Source organism: Manduca sexta, chromosome 26 (genome assembly GCF_014839805.1).
Source record: "Manduca sexta isolate Smith_Timp_Sample1 chromosome 26, JHU_Msex_v1.0, whole genome shotgun sequence".
Lineage (NCBI taxonomy): Eukaryota > Metazoa > Arthropoda > Insecta > Lepidoptera > Sphingidae > Manduca > Manduca sexta.
In genome coordinates this window covers 5960881-5981810 of record NC_051140.1, presented here as the reverse complement: position 1 = coordinate 5981810, position 20930 = coordinate 5960881, and the positions used below count along the sequence as shown (strand labels likewise).

Genomic DNA, 20930 nt, shown 5'->3' with positions numbered 1-20930 from the left:
CTAGCTGTGTTACGGGGGATTAAGCTCTTCTTAACTCTATGCCAATCCAACAGGGCTGGAAAAAATACAGTTTTATTTAGCATGAATTTAGTTTTGTTTTGGATACAATTTTTTTCTATTAAATTATCGTCTATATTTAATGTTAATTGAAATTGAACTTTTTTAAAACTAGCTAAAGATTATATTGCTATGTAATCTGATTAATCATTTGTAAAACGGTTTCAATTGTACAAAATGTATGCGTGTGCATTTAATCACCGTGGCGATAGTGGGCCAGACGGGCGCTATCTCGGTCACATCGCCGCCCAATTACTGCCCACCCCTTGGCAGACGGGGGATGAAGATAATATCGCAGATAAACTGGCGCCTGCGCTGTACCACTGACCATTTCATACATGTTATTGTCGATTGGTTTAGGATTTTATATCGGCCTGTAGGGAGTTGGATTCTTGTTTTATTGTTTAAGTATAATTAAAAAAGGTTGATATTGTTTTAGATTCCTGAGTAGATTAAATAAGTACTTAAAAATATATGTAAGGGAACAGTTATTTTTAACGCAATTATAATGCATTAAATTTGCACTGGCGTATAATAAGAATAGCTGTACAAATCCATTAATGGTTTACAGTATACGATGATATCTATCAACGTTATAGCTTATAAAACTTAAGTATATATACTATATAGGTATATACATTGAATCTGCACAAATGTATTTTTTTTATTTATTGGTATACAGTACATGTAATAATGTAACAAATTCTACAGTAAATGAGAATTATATAGTAAATGAGAGACACCAGACTTTTTTGTGCCACGAGTGTACGAGTTCTACCTGAAAAAAATTGCCATTTTACATCGTTCTTTAATTTGTAACTTTTATTAAAATAGTATTACTAATACTACTGAACCAAATATAATGTCAAGCCATGTATTTATTATTTATTTATTTAAATACTTTATTGTCCATCAAATCGTATAGAAAAGTAAATATACAACAGAGATAATAAACAAACAGGAAGTACAAATGGCGAACTTATCGCTATTGGCAATTTCTTCCAGACAACTTTTGGATAGATTTAAAATAACTAGGAACAAAGAGAATCTACTCCTACGTCATTTAATCAACACAAAAATATCACCCTAATTGTTTTTAATGCGCACTTCACTCTTTATCCCGTTGTAACTATGACATGGCACAGATAATGGCTAATTCAACCTAAGCAAGCAACCTTTCAATCAGCGCCCTTAGAGTACAAACAATTTTGCTTACCACTAATGACGTCACGATGACATAGTCGGGATAGGGTTGCCGTCCTGTAATTACCCAGAATAAGGGTAATTCGGGCCGCTGAGTGCGCGGACGCTTTTTGCTCGTTAGCTGTGTTTGGTGCTAGTGGCAGCGATGAGCGTAAGACATCAGCGATTTGCAATATGATCTTAAAGAAAAAAATGCTCGAGTGTATATGTCATATGTCAAGTATAATTTGACTACTAAAAATTAAAGTCAAAATATCTTATACTTACTTCTTTATATACAGTCGAATAAAGATAATTTCTAATGAAAATTGATTTGTAATCGTTTTCTTTGATATACTGAAAAAAATTGATTAATTATAGACAACAAAACAAACACATATTACACATTTATCCCCGAAGGGATATGCAGTGGCGCATTTAGGGCACCCAGGATAAATTATAGAATGGTATTTATTGTTACTTGTTATGTTATAGAACAGTACTTACTAACCAAGTGTCAGTAATTTTGTGAATAATCTAAATTATTTTTCTCAATTTCAGCTCGCAGTGAGTCCGCACGCACATGCTCCATCGAGCGTGAAAACGCTGCGTCATCGCCGCTCAGATTGCCGGTGAAACGACCGGCCCGTGTGAAAAAGATTTATACTTATCAACAAAGTCGATACACTTTACAATAACGTAGATTAAAGCCGTCAGCTTCTAAGGATTCATTCCTGCGTTGATATGATATAGTGGATTTTATTTTAATTCATGTTATATTATATTTCAAAATGGTATCGTTATTTTTAAATTTTTAAATACACTTACATTTAGTAACGACACATACTAATATAATTCTCTTTTTTTTAATAAAAGTTTTTATTGAAATAAAAACTAAAAACTATTTAAACGGATTTTATCGCGGTTTTTTTATATTATTATTTTCTCCCGACGTTTCGAAGACTTTGCAGCCTTCATGGTCACGGGGGGGACTGAGGGGACTGGGGGGTCCCCCCCGTGACCATGAAGGCTGCAAAGTCTTCGAAACGTCGGGAGAAAATAATAATATAAAAAAACCGCGATAAAATCCGTTTAAACAGTTTTTAGTTTTTATTTCAATGTCTAACATTCGCGTAAACATAAGAAATCATTATAAAAGTTTTTAATTACAATTTGTATTTGAAATACCTTAGATAAAAATACGCCAGACGTTTATATCAGATGCGGGTCGTTAACAAAGAGTTGAAAACACAAACAACGTTATTCTTTCGACTCAAAGATTTAACGACATTAACCGAGCATTTAGCCCGTTTGTGAATTGAATTAGGAGTGAAATGTCTGCGCTGGGCGGTGATAAGGACCGGCCCACCGGCTAGAGGTTTCCGAACAATAAGCCAATTACACAATAACCCCGCGACATGAATAGCTTCATCTAGGAGCAAGAGTTGTTAACGTTTTCTGTCCTTTGTTGAGGGTGTTGCAGACGGACGTGGAAAAAACGGCTGATTGGGCCTGAGTGTATGAAGTTGCAGGGATACAGGGCGTTTTTGTAGATTTCTATATTTTATATGTGCGTGTTTTGTATAACTATGTGATAAATTATATTCTCAAAGTTAATTGTTGGAGAATAAATAAATCGCAAAGTAAATAGAAGGATGTGGCTGTCTGTCTGAGCTGAGAGTTTGTATTATTTAGGTGGCAGGGAAGCTTGCTTATGCATTCAAAACTCTACTATATTAAATTATAACAACAAGATACGTCCATTAAATTTCAGAAAACAAAATCAGAAACTTATGAAATATCTAACCTTGTTATACTAATCAAATTACACGCAACAAATTATTCCGAATTTATAGAACCCGCCCGTCTGCACCGCGCCGCGCCATTGTCACCGGCGAAGCCTCCATCCGCGACCTGTTTTCTCAGAAATCTCTGTAAGCGTCATTTGCACTTTTCTTGCGGCTGAAAACATCGCAGCGAGATGAAAAATTAAATTTCACCCGCAGTCGTCGCAACAATGCTTGGTTAACCTTTTTGGATATTATTTCTGTTTTAATACCATTATATTCTTAGAAGGCAATGAATGTGAAATCAGTTGACTGGTTAAGTCCGGATTATTTAGGTCAGATTCTTTTGAGGGAAACGATTAGTATTGTTTGGGAGATTTTAAGTTTAATTTCATGACAAATTTTAGCATTGTTCATTTTGAGTTGTATCTCAATAAAACGACAGCTTTAAATCGCATTATTTATTTTTACCGTTTGGTAAGATATCCCGAGTGAAATACTAAAGAATGTAGGAAGCTTTTATTTAGGTAAAAATCTACATTCAAAAATCCTTTCTAAAAATGTTAAAGTAAGTCAGTGGACTCAGATACTTTAACATTTTCATGCAGTGGTATCTCGAAAATTCTGGTATGTCACATTTCACGAAGAATATATCAACATTCTGTAAAATATATTTTATTTACTTGTATTGTAAGTGCTTTTTGTTGTGTTTAGATGCGAAATACAAACCCATCGGTATTTTTGTATTTCGAACATTTCCGCGAAGCGACAGGCTTTTAGCGTTTAGTCAATCGTGTCGTTTATTTGAACATATTTATTCGACAGGTCATTTGCATAGATTTATTTTTGGGTAAACATTATATCCATTAGACTGTGATATGCTTTAAGTTTAGCATTGTTATAAATATTTAATAGTGTTGATGTAAACTGTATATAAATATTAAAAATAACCTTAAATAATATAGAAAAGGGTTTGAATACAGCAGTGCAATAAAATGTATATCTTTATATGTTTACCTATTTATTTTCTGGGAATAAAATATTGTGAAGGAAGTTGTTACTACCGAATTTATGGCCTTGTTTATTCGTTTCCAATAGGAAAGAACTACGAGAGACATTGGTGCCCCTACATATTACACTGAGAATTACACATACCACATTTTCACCATCAGTGCACCACAGATTGATGACGTCTTTTTTTGTGTAATGAAAACCGATACTGTAACGTTATATTTTTTTGTCGCTCTATCGCCTTTTTCTAGTAAAGCATAAACGTGATTTTAAGCAAAGAGAAGTCTGAATATAATAGACTTATATGGAGACATCACTAGACCGCACTACCGAATATTAATCGTTTTAACTGACGGTATCCAATGGTATAGGTTATAGGAGTCAATATCAGCCCTGTATTATATACTGTTCCACTGCGGGGAACGGGCTTCCTCTTCTACTGAGAGGGATTAGGCCTTAGTCCACCACGCTGGCCTAGTATTGGCGGATTGGTAGACTTTATACACCTTTAAGTTCCTATAGAAAATTTATGATGTTTCCAGAATTCCTCACGATATTTCTTTCATGATTGTTTTTCCACACCCTACTAGGCTATCGTCGCTTATAGGCGGAATATTAATCGAATAATATAAAAACACAAATATTATTTATAAGATTAAATTCTCTGAATAAAATAATACGAGTAATCACAGCATCATACGTAGATAGGTTGTCAGTAATATTAGCGACTGCCTTTATGGCGTCGTTCTATGACGTGATGTTATTATCACGCTGAGCACTTCGACGCAACATAACGATAGGCTCGCTCTTTATCACATCATGGGACGGAATACGGCTTCTCCTCGTGTGTGTGTATTTTACGTATGTTTTTAACAAAATGCCACCAACATAGTAGGTAGGTAGCTCTATATCGTCTACCAGATATCAATAGAACACTAAAATGTCATCCAAACTACCTATCTACATTTAAACAGTCAATAAACACAATGGCAAACGAAAGTGAACCATTATCAGACAGTAAGATGGGAGTGAATGGAAAAGCGGAGTCATGTCCGATGTCTAAGTTTCCCCTCCTGAATGAGCCTGGCGAAGTTTCCCCCGACTTGTGGATATTTTATCTAATGGTGCCCATCAGTCACAAACTCAATTTGTTTTTATGTACGTATTAATATTTGTGATGGTGATTTGTTAGTGTTGGATATACTGTATTCCTGAGATATAAACAAGGTATATATTAAAGTAGATTTATATTCATGAAGACCATATATAAAGTAGGTAATTTTGACTTTGGATTACTAAATGATATCACATATTTATCTTCTTGAAAATAACACTTTACAGTAAGTTACTTGAAGCTTTAGAGTTCAATAATTAATTGGCTAAGAACATAATATTCATGTTTAACTTTACGCATAATGTTAGAGCCTTTAATTTTTTTTTATTATAACTCTTAAACATACACAAAAGTCGCGAAGGGTCGATATAAACCGATTTCTAACGTCTTCCCTTTTGTAATATATGTAAGCAAACTACTAAAATAAATTATATTATTAATAAAGAATTATATATAATAATTTATAACATAGTGGTCCAAAATCGAATTATAATTAGTACTTATATTTTGTGTCGCCTTCTCTTTCAGAAAATTTTACGCTTCGCCACTGCAACGTATACTAAAGGATTTACAACTATAAGATCAATGTATATGTAAGGATACTAAACGTTAACGCGAAGTAAACTGAATATAATTTGGTACAGGCCGGCCATTTGTATCGTATGAAGAGCGTCTCGATACAAACTGCAGTACACGAACGTGCATAAATTATTGTTTCGTGCCATTGACCGTTATTTATGCGGAACAGCGCGATCCTCAGACGCATAAATACGACTCCTAGCCTTAGCGATATCTTACTATTGGTTTTAGATCGTGTTTAGTTTTACATTTTTAGTTTTTGAAGTGTTAACAGCTATATTATATTTAGTAAAGGAAAATTAACACAAAAAATTAATTCTATATATATAATACTTAATAATATTTAATTTTTATTACATATCATTACTTTTAAATTCGTAGAGCTTGGCTGTCAACCGTTGCATTCAATCTCCTCCCTCTTTTTAAGTCCCATTCCTATATATTCAAATATGTTAGTAACTCTAGTATATTAATTTTAGCTGTGTAAATATCGTTTATTTACATTTATTTATATTCTCCCGTAAACGGTATTGACATTCCAAATTTAAATTTTATCAGAATATGATCTCTTACAGTATTTTTTAATGTAATAAAATAAAAAAAGGTTAAATATGATCAACGTCCTTTCGTACTTATCGGATTAATCCGATGGGAACCGACAGTAGGAGCTCGTTCACGATCCGATGCCCGTCTGAATTATAAGATGGCACTAAATTTTCCTATTCAATTTATGAGTTGCCGTAAAATTTGACGAGTTCCGCAAATGTCTAAAATTAATTACACCGTAATTATTGTTTCATTGTTTGTATCGACTTGTTTACTTCGAAAAGCAAGGAAGGTTTACTGCTTGAGTATTACAAGCTATGTATATGTAGGCCAGATCATTATATATTTTTTAACAATTGATATTTTGATTAATCAATGAAAAATATGTATTTCTAACTTTTTGTGGTGATAGTTGACGGAATCACTGTCCTATAAAAAACGTGCATTTTCTGATATGTAGAGTAGCCTGTACAGCTTTACGGACTATAAAATCTATGTAAAAATATGTTGACAGGTTGTTTCGTTGCAGGAGAAAAAGAAGACAGACCAAAAAATAATTATGTGAATTGCATTAGTACTTTTATTTTGAACTCATACGCAGTTGATTATTCAGTACGCCCCCAACACGACGTTTCAATGAATGAAACGCCGGCGTAGTGAGCTAAAAACCGCGTAGAGGTTGTAACACGGGTTTGTATCAAGAAATCTGTGCTACTTTTGAGGTACAATACTTTTTTGAATAATAATAATAATAAAAATGTGTATAAATTTATTTAGGCTCAGTGTAGAGTCCTATTTACAAGCTAGAGCTGAATTAGCACAATATTACATAGAATCAGTGTATCTATGTTGAGCTAAAAATAACCTCCTAGCACAGGAAACGACTTGAACTACGTAGATCCAAGTATTGTTACCAATTTTCAATCTACCTAGTTACGAAATCAATCACTACAAATGGACATATAACTTTTTTGCTTAACTCAGTTCTATTCGGGATCCTTATCATTCTCATAGACAGCAGTGACACATCAAAGTGATTGAAACAAATGACCGTTTGTAGCCAGCTTTATTTTTTCCTTATAGACTAGTATAGGCCAATTATGGTGCCGTAGATTTTTATACTCAAATACAATTTAAAAGCGAAATTTGAGAGAGATATGTGTATCATAACTTCATTTAATAAGAAATATTTAAATTATAAATACCGTTTGTAGCCAGCTTTATGTTTTCTTTATATGCTATGGAGTATGAGTCAATTATGGTGCCGTAGATTTTATACTCAAATACTTATTAAAAGCGCTTGAAAGCAGTAAGAGATATGTCTATCATAATTTCATTTAACAAGAAATATTTAAATTATAAATAAACTTATAAAGCATCTTAAAAGCTCATGAATTAAATAATTATTTAAGGTACAGTAATATCCCATAAATAATTCAGTACATTTACCTTCACAGTTCCGCGAAATTTATTTGCAGTCTCAACTAGGTCGAAAATGAAAATAGTTTCAAAGTAAAGGAGCGGGATCAAAGACTCGTTTGTTAGCCGACTAAGGGAAGACTTTAAACTTGTTAAGTATTGCAACATTTTAGCACAAAGAGACGTTACTTACATTGCTAATTGGTCAACTGTTTATTTTTTAAGTATCTCAAGATGTTACTTAAGTTTTGTGCGGGATTTAGATATGTGGATCCTGAGGTTTTATACATTGGTCATACAGAAAATTGAATGTAATTTTTGGTAAGTTTTTATCGTTGTTCTGCGGCATATTATGTATGGAAGTTTGAATGAATAAAATTTAATACCGGCGCTAGATTATTTATTCCTGAATATTTTTGTTACATTGAAGAAATAATAATGTTTATATAACGTTGAATATTAAACATTTAAAAGTTTATACTGAATTAGAATTAATATAGTAAAATATATTCACGTATAATTTCTTTGTATATTGAAAGCCAAATTGCATTGAAAACATAGTTTACTATACATTACTATCTTTGAAAGACAAGAAATCAGTGGGAGCGCTCTATGTTAGCCGACGATGTACCGAAGGCGTTTCCGATACGTAAATATAAATTACACGGGCGGTCGGTACACTAAGGAAACCGTTTCACTCCAACGTTTTGGTGCTGTACAACATGGAACTTTAAATGTGCTGGATAGAGTGGCTTTATTAAAGCAATATTAAGCCATGCTATAGGCTTTATTGTCAATCGTATCCCTGGTGGAAGGTTTCTCGTTTGTAGTCTATTTCCATCACCAAGCTGGGAGCATGCTCTGGTAAATTTAAGTTTGAAGGACATATCACTAGCTCAATTGTTGGGCATTATGAGACTTTACATGCTCATTACTTAACATCTTAAATCTAACGAACGCAGTGGAGGTGACTCCAAGTACTTTGTAATTAGCTCTTAATAGTATTGATATTGAAATGAAACTATTTTACAGATATTGTCGCGGTTATTTATATTATAATTTTCCCGACGTTTCGAAGACTTTGCAGCCTTCGTGGCGACGGGGTGGACTGATTGGTATTGATATTGTTTATAGGCGTATCGCTTCAAGCGAGAGGCATGCTCGTCTCGTATTTCAATAGCAATAAAAAAGGAATACATTGTATCGTAGAAGTGTTTGTTTTATCGAGGCCACATTTAGAACATACAAATACAAGAAAGTCTCAGAGAGACAACATTTTTTTATTCATAGTTCAAACTAAAAAATGTTTTCATATTGTTCTAGGAAGGAGCAACAGTCTACGAGGAAGTATTGCCAGTTAAAAAAAATATTTCATAAGAATCTACACCAAATACCATTATTTTGAAATTATGTATTAAAAAAGCATTCGCATAAAGAATTTCACAATGAAAAGTTCCAACTCCGGCTAAATAAAATTCACAAATAAACACGAATAAAATCAGTTGAACTTGTGTAGTCAGCATTTATTTCCACCATTTTCCTTCCGTAGAAACCATAAAAGTGTACCATCTAGCATTTGCCATACCCGTGCATTTCGCAAAGACGCGGGCGACGACGCGGCGCCAGTTTCTTTGACCCTGTTCCACCTACTTCGCTGCAGCCATGTAATTTGTACTGTAAGTACCACAAATCTTGTTAAACAAAGAATTAATGGCACGATACAAAGTGGTCGCTTTATTGAAACCGCTCTTTGGGATTTCTTTTGCTTTTAATGGTGGTTGTGATGTTGTTTCATATGTAGTGTGTTATTTCTTATTAACAGATGTGGAAGGAGAACGAGGGATGGCTGATTCATTGACTGGAATTCAGGGATAAGACAGAAAAAAGTTTGTATAAGAAATTATATTTTACTGATCAAATTTATTTAAACCAGTGAACCTTGTTATTAAACATGTTTAACTGTTTTTTTATTCAAACTGTGAGGAAAGGATGCATCAGATTTTATTGGATAGATAGAACAGACGTATATCGTGAGAAAGACTTCCAATAAAATACAATATAAATCGCGAAACAACCGAGTGTTTCACGCAGATGCGAACATAACTAGTTTAGGATTGAAATTTCTTTTTGAAGTATCTGTTCAATATAAGAAGAGAATGCTCCCCTAATTGTATGGTTCGTTTTAAATTTTTAATTTATAAAGCCCCTCGAATGTATTAGAAGGGGCTGTATTACATTTAGATCATTTGTTTTTTATCTTTCCATAAAACCAGTTTTCCAACCTATCGGCAAATTTAAAGATCTGTTTACCCGCCTTTAAGAGTATAGTGTTAGGACTAATGCCTTTCCCAATTTATATGATTATGTATGTATGTTGCATTATAATTCACCATTCTGGTTTAATGTAAGTTGGTTGGTGGTACAGCAAGTTCTGGTGTAGTCATTTACTTGGGTAGTATTGGGATCGTAGGACCCATTTACAAAATTTGTATACATAATAATATCTATCGAACCATTTAATACGGTTTTATACCAAAAAGTCACTTTAACAAGGGTATAAATCACAGATCAGACATTAACGAGAAACAGCATCAGCACATGATCAGCACAAACAGATTTATTTATTCAAAATTAAAACCTCCGATAGTCAAACACTGCAGGAGCAGATAGAGGACCCATCGATTCGCGGACGGGTGTCGTTAACTTTAGTGCGAATGGACGAAAACTATAACATTATATATACAGTAATTGGGTACAAAAACAGTAGGTCCCGTGAAGGTCCCGACGGCCTACCGCAATTAGTGAGGTAACGACGCGCACCGACTAATGGCTCGGAAGTTTTGTACCAACCACTAATTACTGACCAACTATGTGGATTAAGTGACGAGAGATGGTATTTTTTGTATTTCGAACACTTTGTTGCTGGTCAGTTAAATGAATTTTGTGGGTAGTCAAACTTGAGCCAGAGTGTGGAATATACGAGTTTGAAAGTTAATTGTGTTGTTTTTTTTATCTATATTTATTTCGGGGTTTTACCTATAAGGACATATCAACCCCATCGAACCGTGTTGGTAAAAAGTTTATAAACGTCTACAATTTAAATAACATTATCATATATTTTATATTTAACATCGACTTGTGCATCTTTTATGGAAAGTTAAATCACTAAGAAATATTTTTTAAAATTTTAAGGTAAAAATAAACAAAAAGAAATAAAAATTATGATTTATAAACAATTTGCATGAAAATTCTATCTAATTTCATTGTATTGGTGACCTTTTTACTTTAAGACTGCTTTTTTATTTCAGTTACGACTTACAATTTTGTAAATAAAAAAGACTTAAATTTCCTTAGCCATTTTTGTTGTAAAATTAAAAAGACATATCGGCATAGCCATTTTTCAAATAAATGAAAACTCAGTCTTACGTATTTAGTACCACAACATAATTTCAATTGCTTTATGATCCGTTTCAAATGACACGCTTGATCGAGATTTAATGTATCGCTACACGCTAATGCCTTAACACGATATTTAATCTCAACCAATAGAACCAGATATTGGCAACTTATCAAATCTACATTAATGGAAAAAATAAAAAACCTCTTTTAACTTTTATATTTCTACAACATCTAATGATTTTCACATTAAATAAAGACATGGCATGTATCGTTTACCTTTGTAATTGTTATGAAAATCCTTTCAATTGGTTAGTAATAAGGTCCCGATTGCTCCGTAACACACGACACTACGTTTCCGTTCGAATAAAATTACTTGGACTATCATAATAATATATTAGAGAAAATTTACTTCTTGCACAATTGGTTATTCCATTTTTGGAAAAGTTTGTCGAACAATTGTTAATAAGGAATGAAAATGTTACTTGAAGTATTATAATGATAAAATAAGGATTTTTTATTCATTTCTTTTTGCACAGTTTGTTTTTCAATTTTTGAAAGGTCTTCGAAGCTTTTTTATAAGGAATGATAATGCTGCTTCCAAAATAACTATACAAGTATTTCGTATTTGATACTTACACCACTTTTCCCTAATTCAGTAAGGACCCTAAAACTGATGGTGGGCGTTTCAATTAGATTTAGCGTTATCTGTAGCATCTTGCGACCCTCGGCTTGCTGCGTCTGCGATCTCTCTGATAACATGGCTCTGTACAATGGCTTGTTTTATTGAGATAAGCACGTGGAATAGTTCTAAATGTCTTCTTAGATACCGCAATAGTTTTAGTGCCCTTTTATTAGTTTTTTTTTTGTACAAATGTTTGTAGATGTATCTATACTATTATATAAAGCTGAATAGTTTGTTTGTTTGTTTGTTTGAACGCGCTAATCTCAGGAACTACCGGTCCAAAATGAAACATTCTTTTTGCGTTGGATAGCCTTTTGTTCGTGGAGTGCTACAGGCTATATATCATCACGCTATACCCAATAGGAGCAGAGCAGTAATGGCTAATCTCAGGAACTACCGGTTCGAACTAAAAAAATCATTTTGTATTGGATAGCCCTTTGTTCGTGAAGTGCTATAGGCTATATATCATCACGCTATGCCCAATAGGAGCGGAGCAGTAATCGCTAATCTCAGGAACTACCGGTTCGAACTGAAAAAATATTTTTGTGTTGGATAGCCCTTTGTTCCTGGAGTGCTATAGGTTATATATCGTCACGCTATGACCAATAGGAGCGGAGCAGTAATGAAACATGATGCAAAAACGGGGACAATTTATTAGTTTTGAGAGCTTCTGTTGCATGCGCTGCGTAAACGGTTAAAATTATGCAACAATAATGTATGTCGGGATTGTTCCCCTTAAAAAGTTCTACAAAAATATATCATAAAACAAAGTCCCCCGCTGCATCGGTCTGCCCGAACGTGTTAAACTCAAAAACTACCCAACGTATTAGGATAAAATTTGGTACGGAGACAGTTTGAGACCCTGGGAAGAACATAGGCTCCCGGGAAAATATATAGCGTGACTTTTATAACGGAAAACTTTAGCCCGAAAAACTTTTTAACGCGGGCGGAGCCGCGGGCAAAAGCTAGTAAATTAATAAAACTAATAAAACTTCAATTCGTAAAATAATAAAACTTCAATTTGAACTCAAAAAGTCGCCATAATACGAGCAAATAACATCATTTTTGACATAACATAACTGTGTCGTGAAATCTCAATTTTCTCGTAAGTACCAATGTAATGCACAAAGTTCAGCGTAAACTCGTGAAGTCGATGTAAAGCTATTTCCACTCGCTTGGAGAGAATTCCCTCTTCGGCTGAAGGCGTTGAGTTTTATTATTTCCTTTTAAACACTATTTGCTGGTAACGTTGCATTTTTATTATAAGATGTATTGTTGAATGTATTTTTGCTTGATTTATTGGTATTGGTTATATGATAAAAAATATTTTTATATGTAAAATATATTTTAATAGATAATTTCAAAAGGTACTCTTTTTTATTTATATATACAATAATATATTATGAATTTGTTTGCTTCTAGATATTATGTTGATTTGGTTAAATGTTATTATCCACTACGATATCCACAAATTTGTGATAGTGTTTACAGTAATGACGTTATTCATTAATCTAATTAATATTTCTTTTCCGGTTACAATTTAAAAGTTTTCAACATTTTTCTTTCTCTCATCTTCTGTTGCTTATTTTATATTTCGATTCAATGTTTGTATATTTATTTTAAATAATCATCTAAATATAATAGGATTATGGTTAGGAATACTACTAAATATTATCATAATAAGTGATACGTGACTAAAAATTTATTAATGGTAACATTATAATTGCTTTTAATTTTTGACTACAATATTTGTAAGCCTATGTTGTCATAGTAATCGAGAGGGCAGTACCTAAGTCAAACGTGTCCAATTCTTTTATTACTGATTGGGAATGTACATTTAAACGCACTTTCTTCCTATCTAGGTTTCATAGATCTATCTAAATTAGAAATGCATTTTTTTGTTTGATAAACAGCGGTAAGCACGACAAGATAATCTAGCTAACCATGTTATAGAACAGAACCGCCTTTTCTGACTTATTGAAATACTGATTACCATGGCAGTATGGTAAAACATGTTTTAAAATTATTGATTATATTCATTTGCATGTTTTATGTAACATCCTTCACATGTTTCCCAAATAAATTTTTATTATTTATTCATTTTTGTTGACAATTAATTCAATTTTTCATTTTGATATTTAATTCGCCACAGCCCTTTGATGGTATATATTTTGTCGCTGTTCAAAATTGTTTTACAAAACTCTCGAAAGTTTCAAATGTTTCCTTTGACAGTGATGAATACGTGGCCCCGTTTAAAATGATGTAGTATTTTATTTTGCTTATAAAGATGTAAGTTATGTTTAATATATACTTTTAAAGGTAATTTATATTTTATGTGAGACTACAATATCATCAACTGTTTTAGAAATTATGCATGTTAACAGGTATGTTATTTATGTTCTCCATAGACATAAAAAATATTCTTGAGATCATTATTCTGGTATTTTTGTTAATATTGGCCGTTAGAAGTTAAAAAAATTACAGAAGCCCCGCTTCCTCGTATTTTGACTATGACATAAAAATCAAATATGAAATGACAGTCGATGTAAATTATAACAACACAGAATCTTCTCGTGTTAAATATTTCCACCTCTGAAATATTAGCCGATACATCATCAGCTTCCAAAGCTCGTCGCTGAGCCCACAGTTGGGCCACTTAGGCACCCGCTAACTCCTTGCAACTCGCTAATTACTTTGCCAAATATTTACTTTGTAGAGATTCCCTTGCAACGACGACGGCAGTTATCACATTGTTGGGCTGAGCGGGTTATAACACATATTTTCTATTTTTGACCACATTATCTTGGATACTGAAAATGTAATTAGGTAATAGAATGTGGTCTGAATACATTGAACTGGTTGAAATATATTACTCGAAATATTATTATATTATGCTGATGATTCCTTCCAATCTCAACGGAGGTCAACCAAAAACGCAGGGGATATTATAGTCCACAAGTGTGTGATTGTGATGTACATTTTAGATTTTTTTATTGCATTTAATGACGAGACGAGCGGGCCGTTCGCTTAATGGTAAGCGATACGACCGCCCATAAATAGTAAAAACACAGTACAAAATATTGTTTGATATTCCACTGCGCTGGCTATCCTGAGACATGAGATGTTAAGTCTCATTTTATCCAATAGTTATACTGGCTACAATGTCCTTCAAATCGGAACACAACAGTGATAACAAACTGCTGCTTGACGGCCGAAATAGACATCGCGATGGTACCTACCCAGGCGGACTATCACATACGAGAGACCTACCACCAGTACCTTTCCTATAAACATCGATATTATTACGCTGTTCAGACATTAACAAATGGGCTGCCTTGTACAGAGCGTCTTTGCTACTTAGAGTCGGGAGTTAGGACATTCTTGACAGTCCCCGAGAGATTAAAACAAGATAAGATGAATGTCGGCAGCAAATTTGACGTCACGAAATGTTAGATACTGACTCTTATTAAAACTTTTGTAAATATGTAAAATAATAATGTTTAACATTTAGAAACTTATTGTGTAGTTGACAATAAATTTGCCTAAAATCGTAACTGCCTACTGTCTACTGCTGAACGTATGTTTCCCAAGAGAACGTTAACCACTCTGGGCGAGAATATGGGCTGTTTAAGAAAGTAGCCCATGAAGTGCGAGGATCCTTGCAGCACAAAGCACTATTGGCATTCCCATAAGACCGCTACTGCATCCTTGAACGAGGAGAGCTGAATCCCTGGCAACAGCATAAAAATTAATTAAACCAATTCCCCTACAGAACTTTCGAAGACATACAAAAGCCAAATGCATTCCTTTGCCAATACGTATTCAAAATAGCCAAAGATTTGGTCCCCTCTCGCATCGATCATGCCTTCTTAATTGAGTAATGGCCGATGCGACAGCCAGCACTGATTGATCACACACCTCTAAATATGATGCATCGTCGTCTGCCTCCGCATGCTTTTGTTAGTTGTTTTTTTTTTAAGTTGGGGATTTGCTAATTGATTTGAATTTCATCTGGTCAAGAAGTCATATGAACTTAGCATCTCGTGAGGTCGATAAGTGGTTATAATTATGTAGAATATTAAATAGAAAGCTTTATTCTTTTTTATGTAAGTTTTCTATTTAAGAGAGCCTTTGACGAGTCGTTAATATATAATCCGAAACAACAATCACGATAGTTACAAAAAATCAGAGGTGATTACGGATTGGTAATGAATTCAAAAAGAAATTTATGTAACAAAATACAAACTGTATTTGAAGAGCCAGAAACGGTAATCCGATTTTAAGAGCGAGGTTGAATGTTTATTTCTCATTCAGATAAATGTATGCAGTTCCTGTGAAATTATTGCGATCTGATTATTATGGGATTTAAAGATACTTCACATGACAATGACACAAGACTTCTACTGAAATGAGTTTATTTACCTAACGTCAAGCAAAATCACATTTTATCTGATCAAATTAACACTATTTCTCGTAATAAAATTGAACCTTAAGCTGCTGTGGCGATTCGAATTTCCCATCAGCCTAAGGGCCGGCGCATATATGGCGGAGCGCAGCGCGGATAATTTTTTAATTGTCAAACTATTATCCACGTTATCTTCAAAATAATGATTCGTTATGTTTACGTGAATGTTAGACATTAAAATAAAACAATTTTTCGGATTTTATCGCGGTTTTTATATAATAACTAACTGACCCGACAGACGTTGTCCCGTCTTAACTATGAATTTGCAGCGCGCATTCTGTCAATCGCTGCCAGTTATTTCAAACAATTGACAGTTATATAAAATTAATATTCTCGTTAAGTTTTTTCAAATTTTCTAATTATCCGCGCAATTTTTTGATTTTTTTCTTTTATAAGAACCTCCTCCTGACAATAACAAATATAACAAAAAAAATGTGAAATTGGTCCAGCCTTTCACGCGAGATGGCGTGACCAAGGGAATTCATTTTTCTCCTGACGTTTCGTAGACTTTTCAGCCTTCGTGGTCACGGGGCGGACTAAGGTGTTGGTCATCAAAAAGTCAAAGTAGATATTGTAACTTTGACTTTTCGGATGAATGATGATGATCATAAAATTCGAAAAATATAATATAGTATTTTTTACTGTCAAACCATTATCAACATTGTCTGCAGACAATGTCAATACTTTGACAATAAAAAATTCTCTGTACTGCGGTCCGGCTGCGCCAGCCCTTAGTCTATGCGACTCTTCAAATAAGTTAGCTCACAGTCGTCAGCACTCCCAAGCTAGTCTACTTCCGTTACATTCGTGCCATATTTCCATTTGCTTTTGAGGAAGGTTGCAGGTCATTTTCACTGAGTGGGGATTTATGGCTATTAGACATAATAGTATGACGATATCTTACTTACATATTATAAATGTGAAAGTTTGTGAGGATGGATGTATGTATGTATGTTTGTTCCATTTTCACGAAAAAACTACTGAACGTATTTGGATGAAACTTTACAGTAATATTGGTTACACATCAGAATAACACTAAGGCTACAATTTATAATGATTTTGTGTAATTCGATCATAATATAACGATACATGTCAAGTAAGTCGAAAAAAAATGCTATATTGACGTACGTTGCCTAAACCGTTGGAGTTAGACAAAGATGATGTACCTTAGGATTGTTTTTTCTTAAATAGTTCTAAATAAAAGTCCGGGACAGCATATACCTTTTATGTAGAAGCTCCTATGACCAAAGGAGTGAGCTATAAATATAATTAAATTTGATACTTTTTTTGCGGGACTTTTATCCCGGAAAACTCCTTCACGTGGGCGAAGCCGCGAGCAAAAGCTAGTATATTATAAAACAATCATTCCGACATACACTTAATACGACTTAAATGTCCAATTCGTTGGAGTTACCTACCACATCTTAATTCTGCAAAAATCTGATATGACAGATCTCTATTAATATTAATATCAAATCAAATCAGTTTTAGGTAGTTAACAGGTGTTATCGATATACATATTATTATACACTATGCTTGGCTGTTGCGTCAGCGTACAAATATATTAGTTTTATGTTGACTATTACATCACATAAAGTTTTTTGTTTTTTATTATTTTTTACAGTATTTCTGAATTGAGGTTTTCCTCTGCTCGAGCTAAGCTCGGTATACTGAGCGCCCGCCTGAGACCCTCAGGGAAAGGGTGGCCTAGTTTCCCTTTAAGTGAAAACGGAATCCCCTAGAACTTTACTTATTATTTTTGTTGTGTGGATCGATGCCTGTTTCTGGATGATGTGTATGTTTATTCCTGAGTCCAATTTATTACAGTATTTGTGTAGGGATTTTGCAATTACCCCTGTGGCTCCTACAACTATGGAAATGATTTCTGTTGATGTGTTCCATAACCTGGCTATTTCGCGTTTCAGTGGATGGTATTTACTTAATTTTTCAATTTCTTTTGCTCCTATGTTATAATCTGATGGAACTGTGATATCTATAAGGTATGTTTTATTCTCTGTTTTGTTAATGTATATTATATCCGGCCTATTGTGTACTATGGTATTATCTGTTTGGACTGGTATCTCCCACATTAGTTTGGCGCTATCATTTTCTTTAACTTGTGGTTGCATCAAGTGTTCTTGCCACCACAGGTTTGACAACGGAAATTTATGTTTCTTAGCTAGGGTCCAGTAAATATATTGTACTATATTGTTGTGTCGTTTAGTGTAGTAAGTGCCCGCTAGTTTTTCACACCCGGAAACTATATGTTGTGTGGTCTCGTCTTTTACCGAACAAAGCCGGCATTTACCGTCGACTGCTCTTTTTAATATGTCCCGCTCGTGTTGTTTAGTCATAACTGCTTGATCCTGAATTGCGAATATGGCTGACTCTAATGATGGAGATACGGGTTGTTTTTTAAGCCACCGGAAGGATTGTGCCCTATCTATATTTTCCTTTTCCAAAACGGATTTATAAAACTGTCCATGCAAAGATTTTAACTTTATTTTTTGTACTCTTATTTTAACTATTGCGTGTTTGATTTCTTTATCTGTATATTGTTGATTTTGTCTTAAACCTAACTCCTCTAGATAAATTTGATTTTCCTTTGTTATAGAATATTTGTCTTTATTTTTATCGTGTTCTAATATTGCTCTTAGTATATAGTCCTTTTTGGTATCTAAATATGTATTGTATTTAATTATTTGTGTATGGTGTAATGTTTCTAAACTGGTTAAGCCCCTTCCTCCTTCATCTATTGGCAAGTACAATCTTTCTACGTCTGCTTTTTGTTGGTGTGCTTTATTCATTGCTAATAATTTCCTAGTTTTTACGTCTATTTTCTTAAGAGCTATTGTTTTATAGTTAATAATTCAAAAAGTATACAACAAAACCGGTATCGTATAGATGTTAATCGCTCTTAAAAGATTTCGCGCATTGAGATATGAAGCTGTTAGATGTTTTACTCTACGGAAATATTCTTTTTGTATCTGTTGCCTGATTTCTCCATGATCTATTTTTCCTGCCTCATTAATCCCTAAATATTTATATTTTTCATTTATTTGTAAATGTCTAAATTCTTCTCCATTTAACAGAATATGTCCTTCCCCATGATGCTCATTTCTCCTTCCTGCTACCAAATGTAGTACATTGCATTTATTGAGTCCGAACTCCATCCCTGTGTCTCTAGTAAATATTTCTGTGGTGCCTATCAGAACTTTTAGATTAGTTTTACTATTTGCATAAATCGTTACGTCGTCGTCCATGTATAGTAGATGATTTATTGTGGTATTATCTTTGAGTCGGTATCCTTTAAATTCATATTTGCTTAGAATTTGAGATAGAGGGTTAATGCCTAAACAGAATAAAAGAGGGGATAAAGAGTCGCCTTGGGATATTCCTCAGCGAATGTATATGGGGTCGGTGGTTACACACGCGTTACCTCCGCGGGCTGTCATGATCACGTTCCACGTGGGCATGATCATCTCTAGAAAACTTCGGATAATAGGTGGGCATTTGTAGAGATCTAGTATCCTGAGTAGCCAGTCGTGCGACATGCTATCAAAAGCTTTCCGATAGTCAATCCACGCCATGCTAAGATTTTTCTGGTATTTATGTGCGTCTTCAAGTATGGCCTTGTTGATCATGAGATGATCTTTGGAGCCCCGTACTCGTCGCCTGCAGCCTCTTTGTTCTGGTGCTAGAATGTCATTTTTGTCGCAATGTACATAGAGTTCATTAGCCATAATAGATGTTAGTAATTTATACATAGATGGCAAACATGCTATGGGACGCCAGTTCTTTGGGTCCTGAGTGTCATCGCATTTGGGTATTAATATAACGTGACCTATCGTAAACCAACTGTCAATGTGTTTATGGGCGCTCGTGAAATATTTAAGGTAGTAGTTTTAGATTTTGTCTATACCGGGTGTCTTCCAATTTTGCGTTTTCCTAACTGCGTCTCTTACTTTCCCTACATCTATATCTTCAAACTGGTGTCTTTTAATATTTACGGCAGATCGTTCTTTGTATGGCTTCTTTGGTTGGGATTTGAATGGGGTTATGTTGTGTATTATTGAGTGACCTATAAAATTTGTGTTGATTTTGTGCAAATAGTTTGTTTTGTGTTTTCCTCTCATTAATCTCTTCATACCTAACGTAGGTATGAAGAGATTAATGAGCCTGATATTGTAGCCTACCTGCCAAAGCTTTTACTTTTAGTATTTCAATAGTGTTATTTAATTCTACCTCGTTAGTGATGTTGTTTTTTTTGTATAATGTGCGTTTAACGTTTATCATTCTTCTACTATTGGCTCCTCCTTTAATCTCTACTAATCTTCCTAATTCTTTCCTAATATCTTCTATTTTTCGTTTAATTCTTTTTTTCCACGGTGGGTCTTGTTTTGGTTTTGGTACCATCGGTGGTGTGTATGGGGATTGTTGGTTTGTGATAATTAATGTTTTTGCAGCTGCATAAATAACGTCGCTAATTTCGCGCAATGATGTATGTGTTGCTAAAAGGTTTGGTAAGTATGCATTTATTGTGTTTAAGTTAAATATGAATTGTTTACTAAAATATGGTTTGGGTAAAAACTTTCTGTGCTCTATGGGTGTTTCTCTGACTTCTGATAGTACTTGCAACAGTTGATTGCGTCTTGATCCTCATTGACTGAAACTCCCTGTATCTCAGAT

At 33.9% G+C, this 20930-nt stretch overlaps 1 long non-coding RNA gene across 1 annotated transcript in view; it reads left to right on the top strand.

Moving 5' to 3' along the window:
* LOC115452618 overlaps positions 1-9206 on the top strand; it is a 28345-nt gene extending 19139 nt beyond the window's left edge. Inside the window, exon 3 of the long non-coding RNA XR_003939497.1 lies at positions 9019-9206. This is a non-coding gene — a long non-coding RNA (uncharacterized LOC115452618). The remainder of the gene's footprint in view (positions 1-9018) is intronic.
* The last annotated feature ends 11724 nt before the right edge of the window (positions 9207-20930 follow it).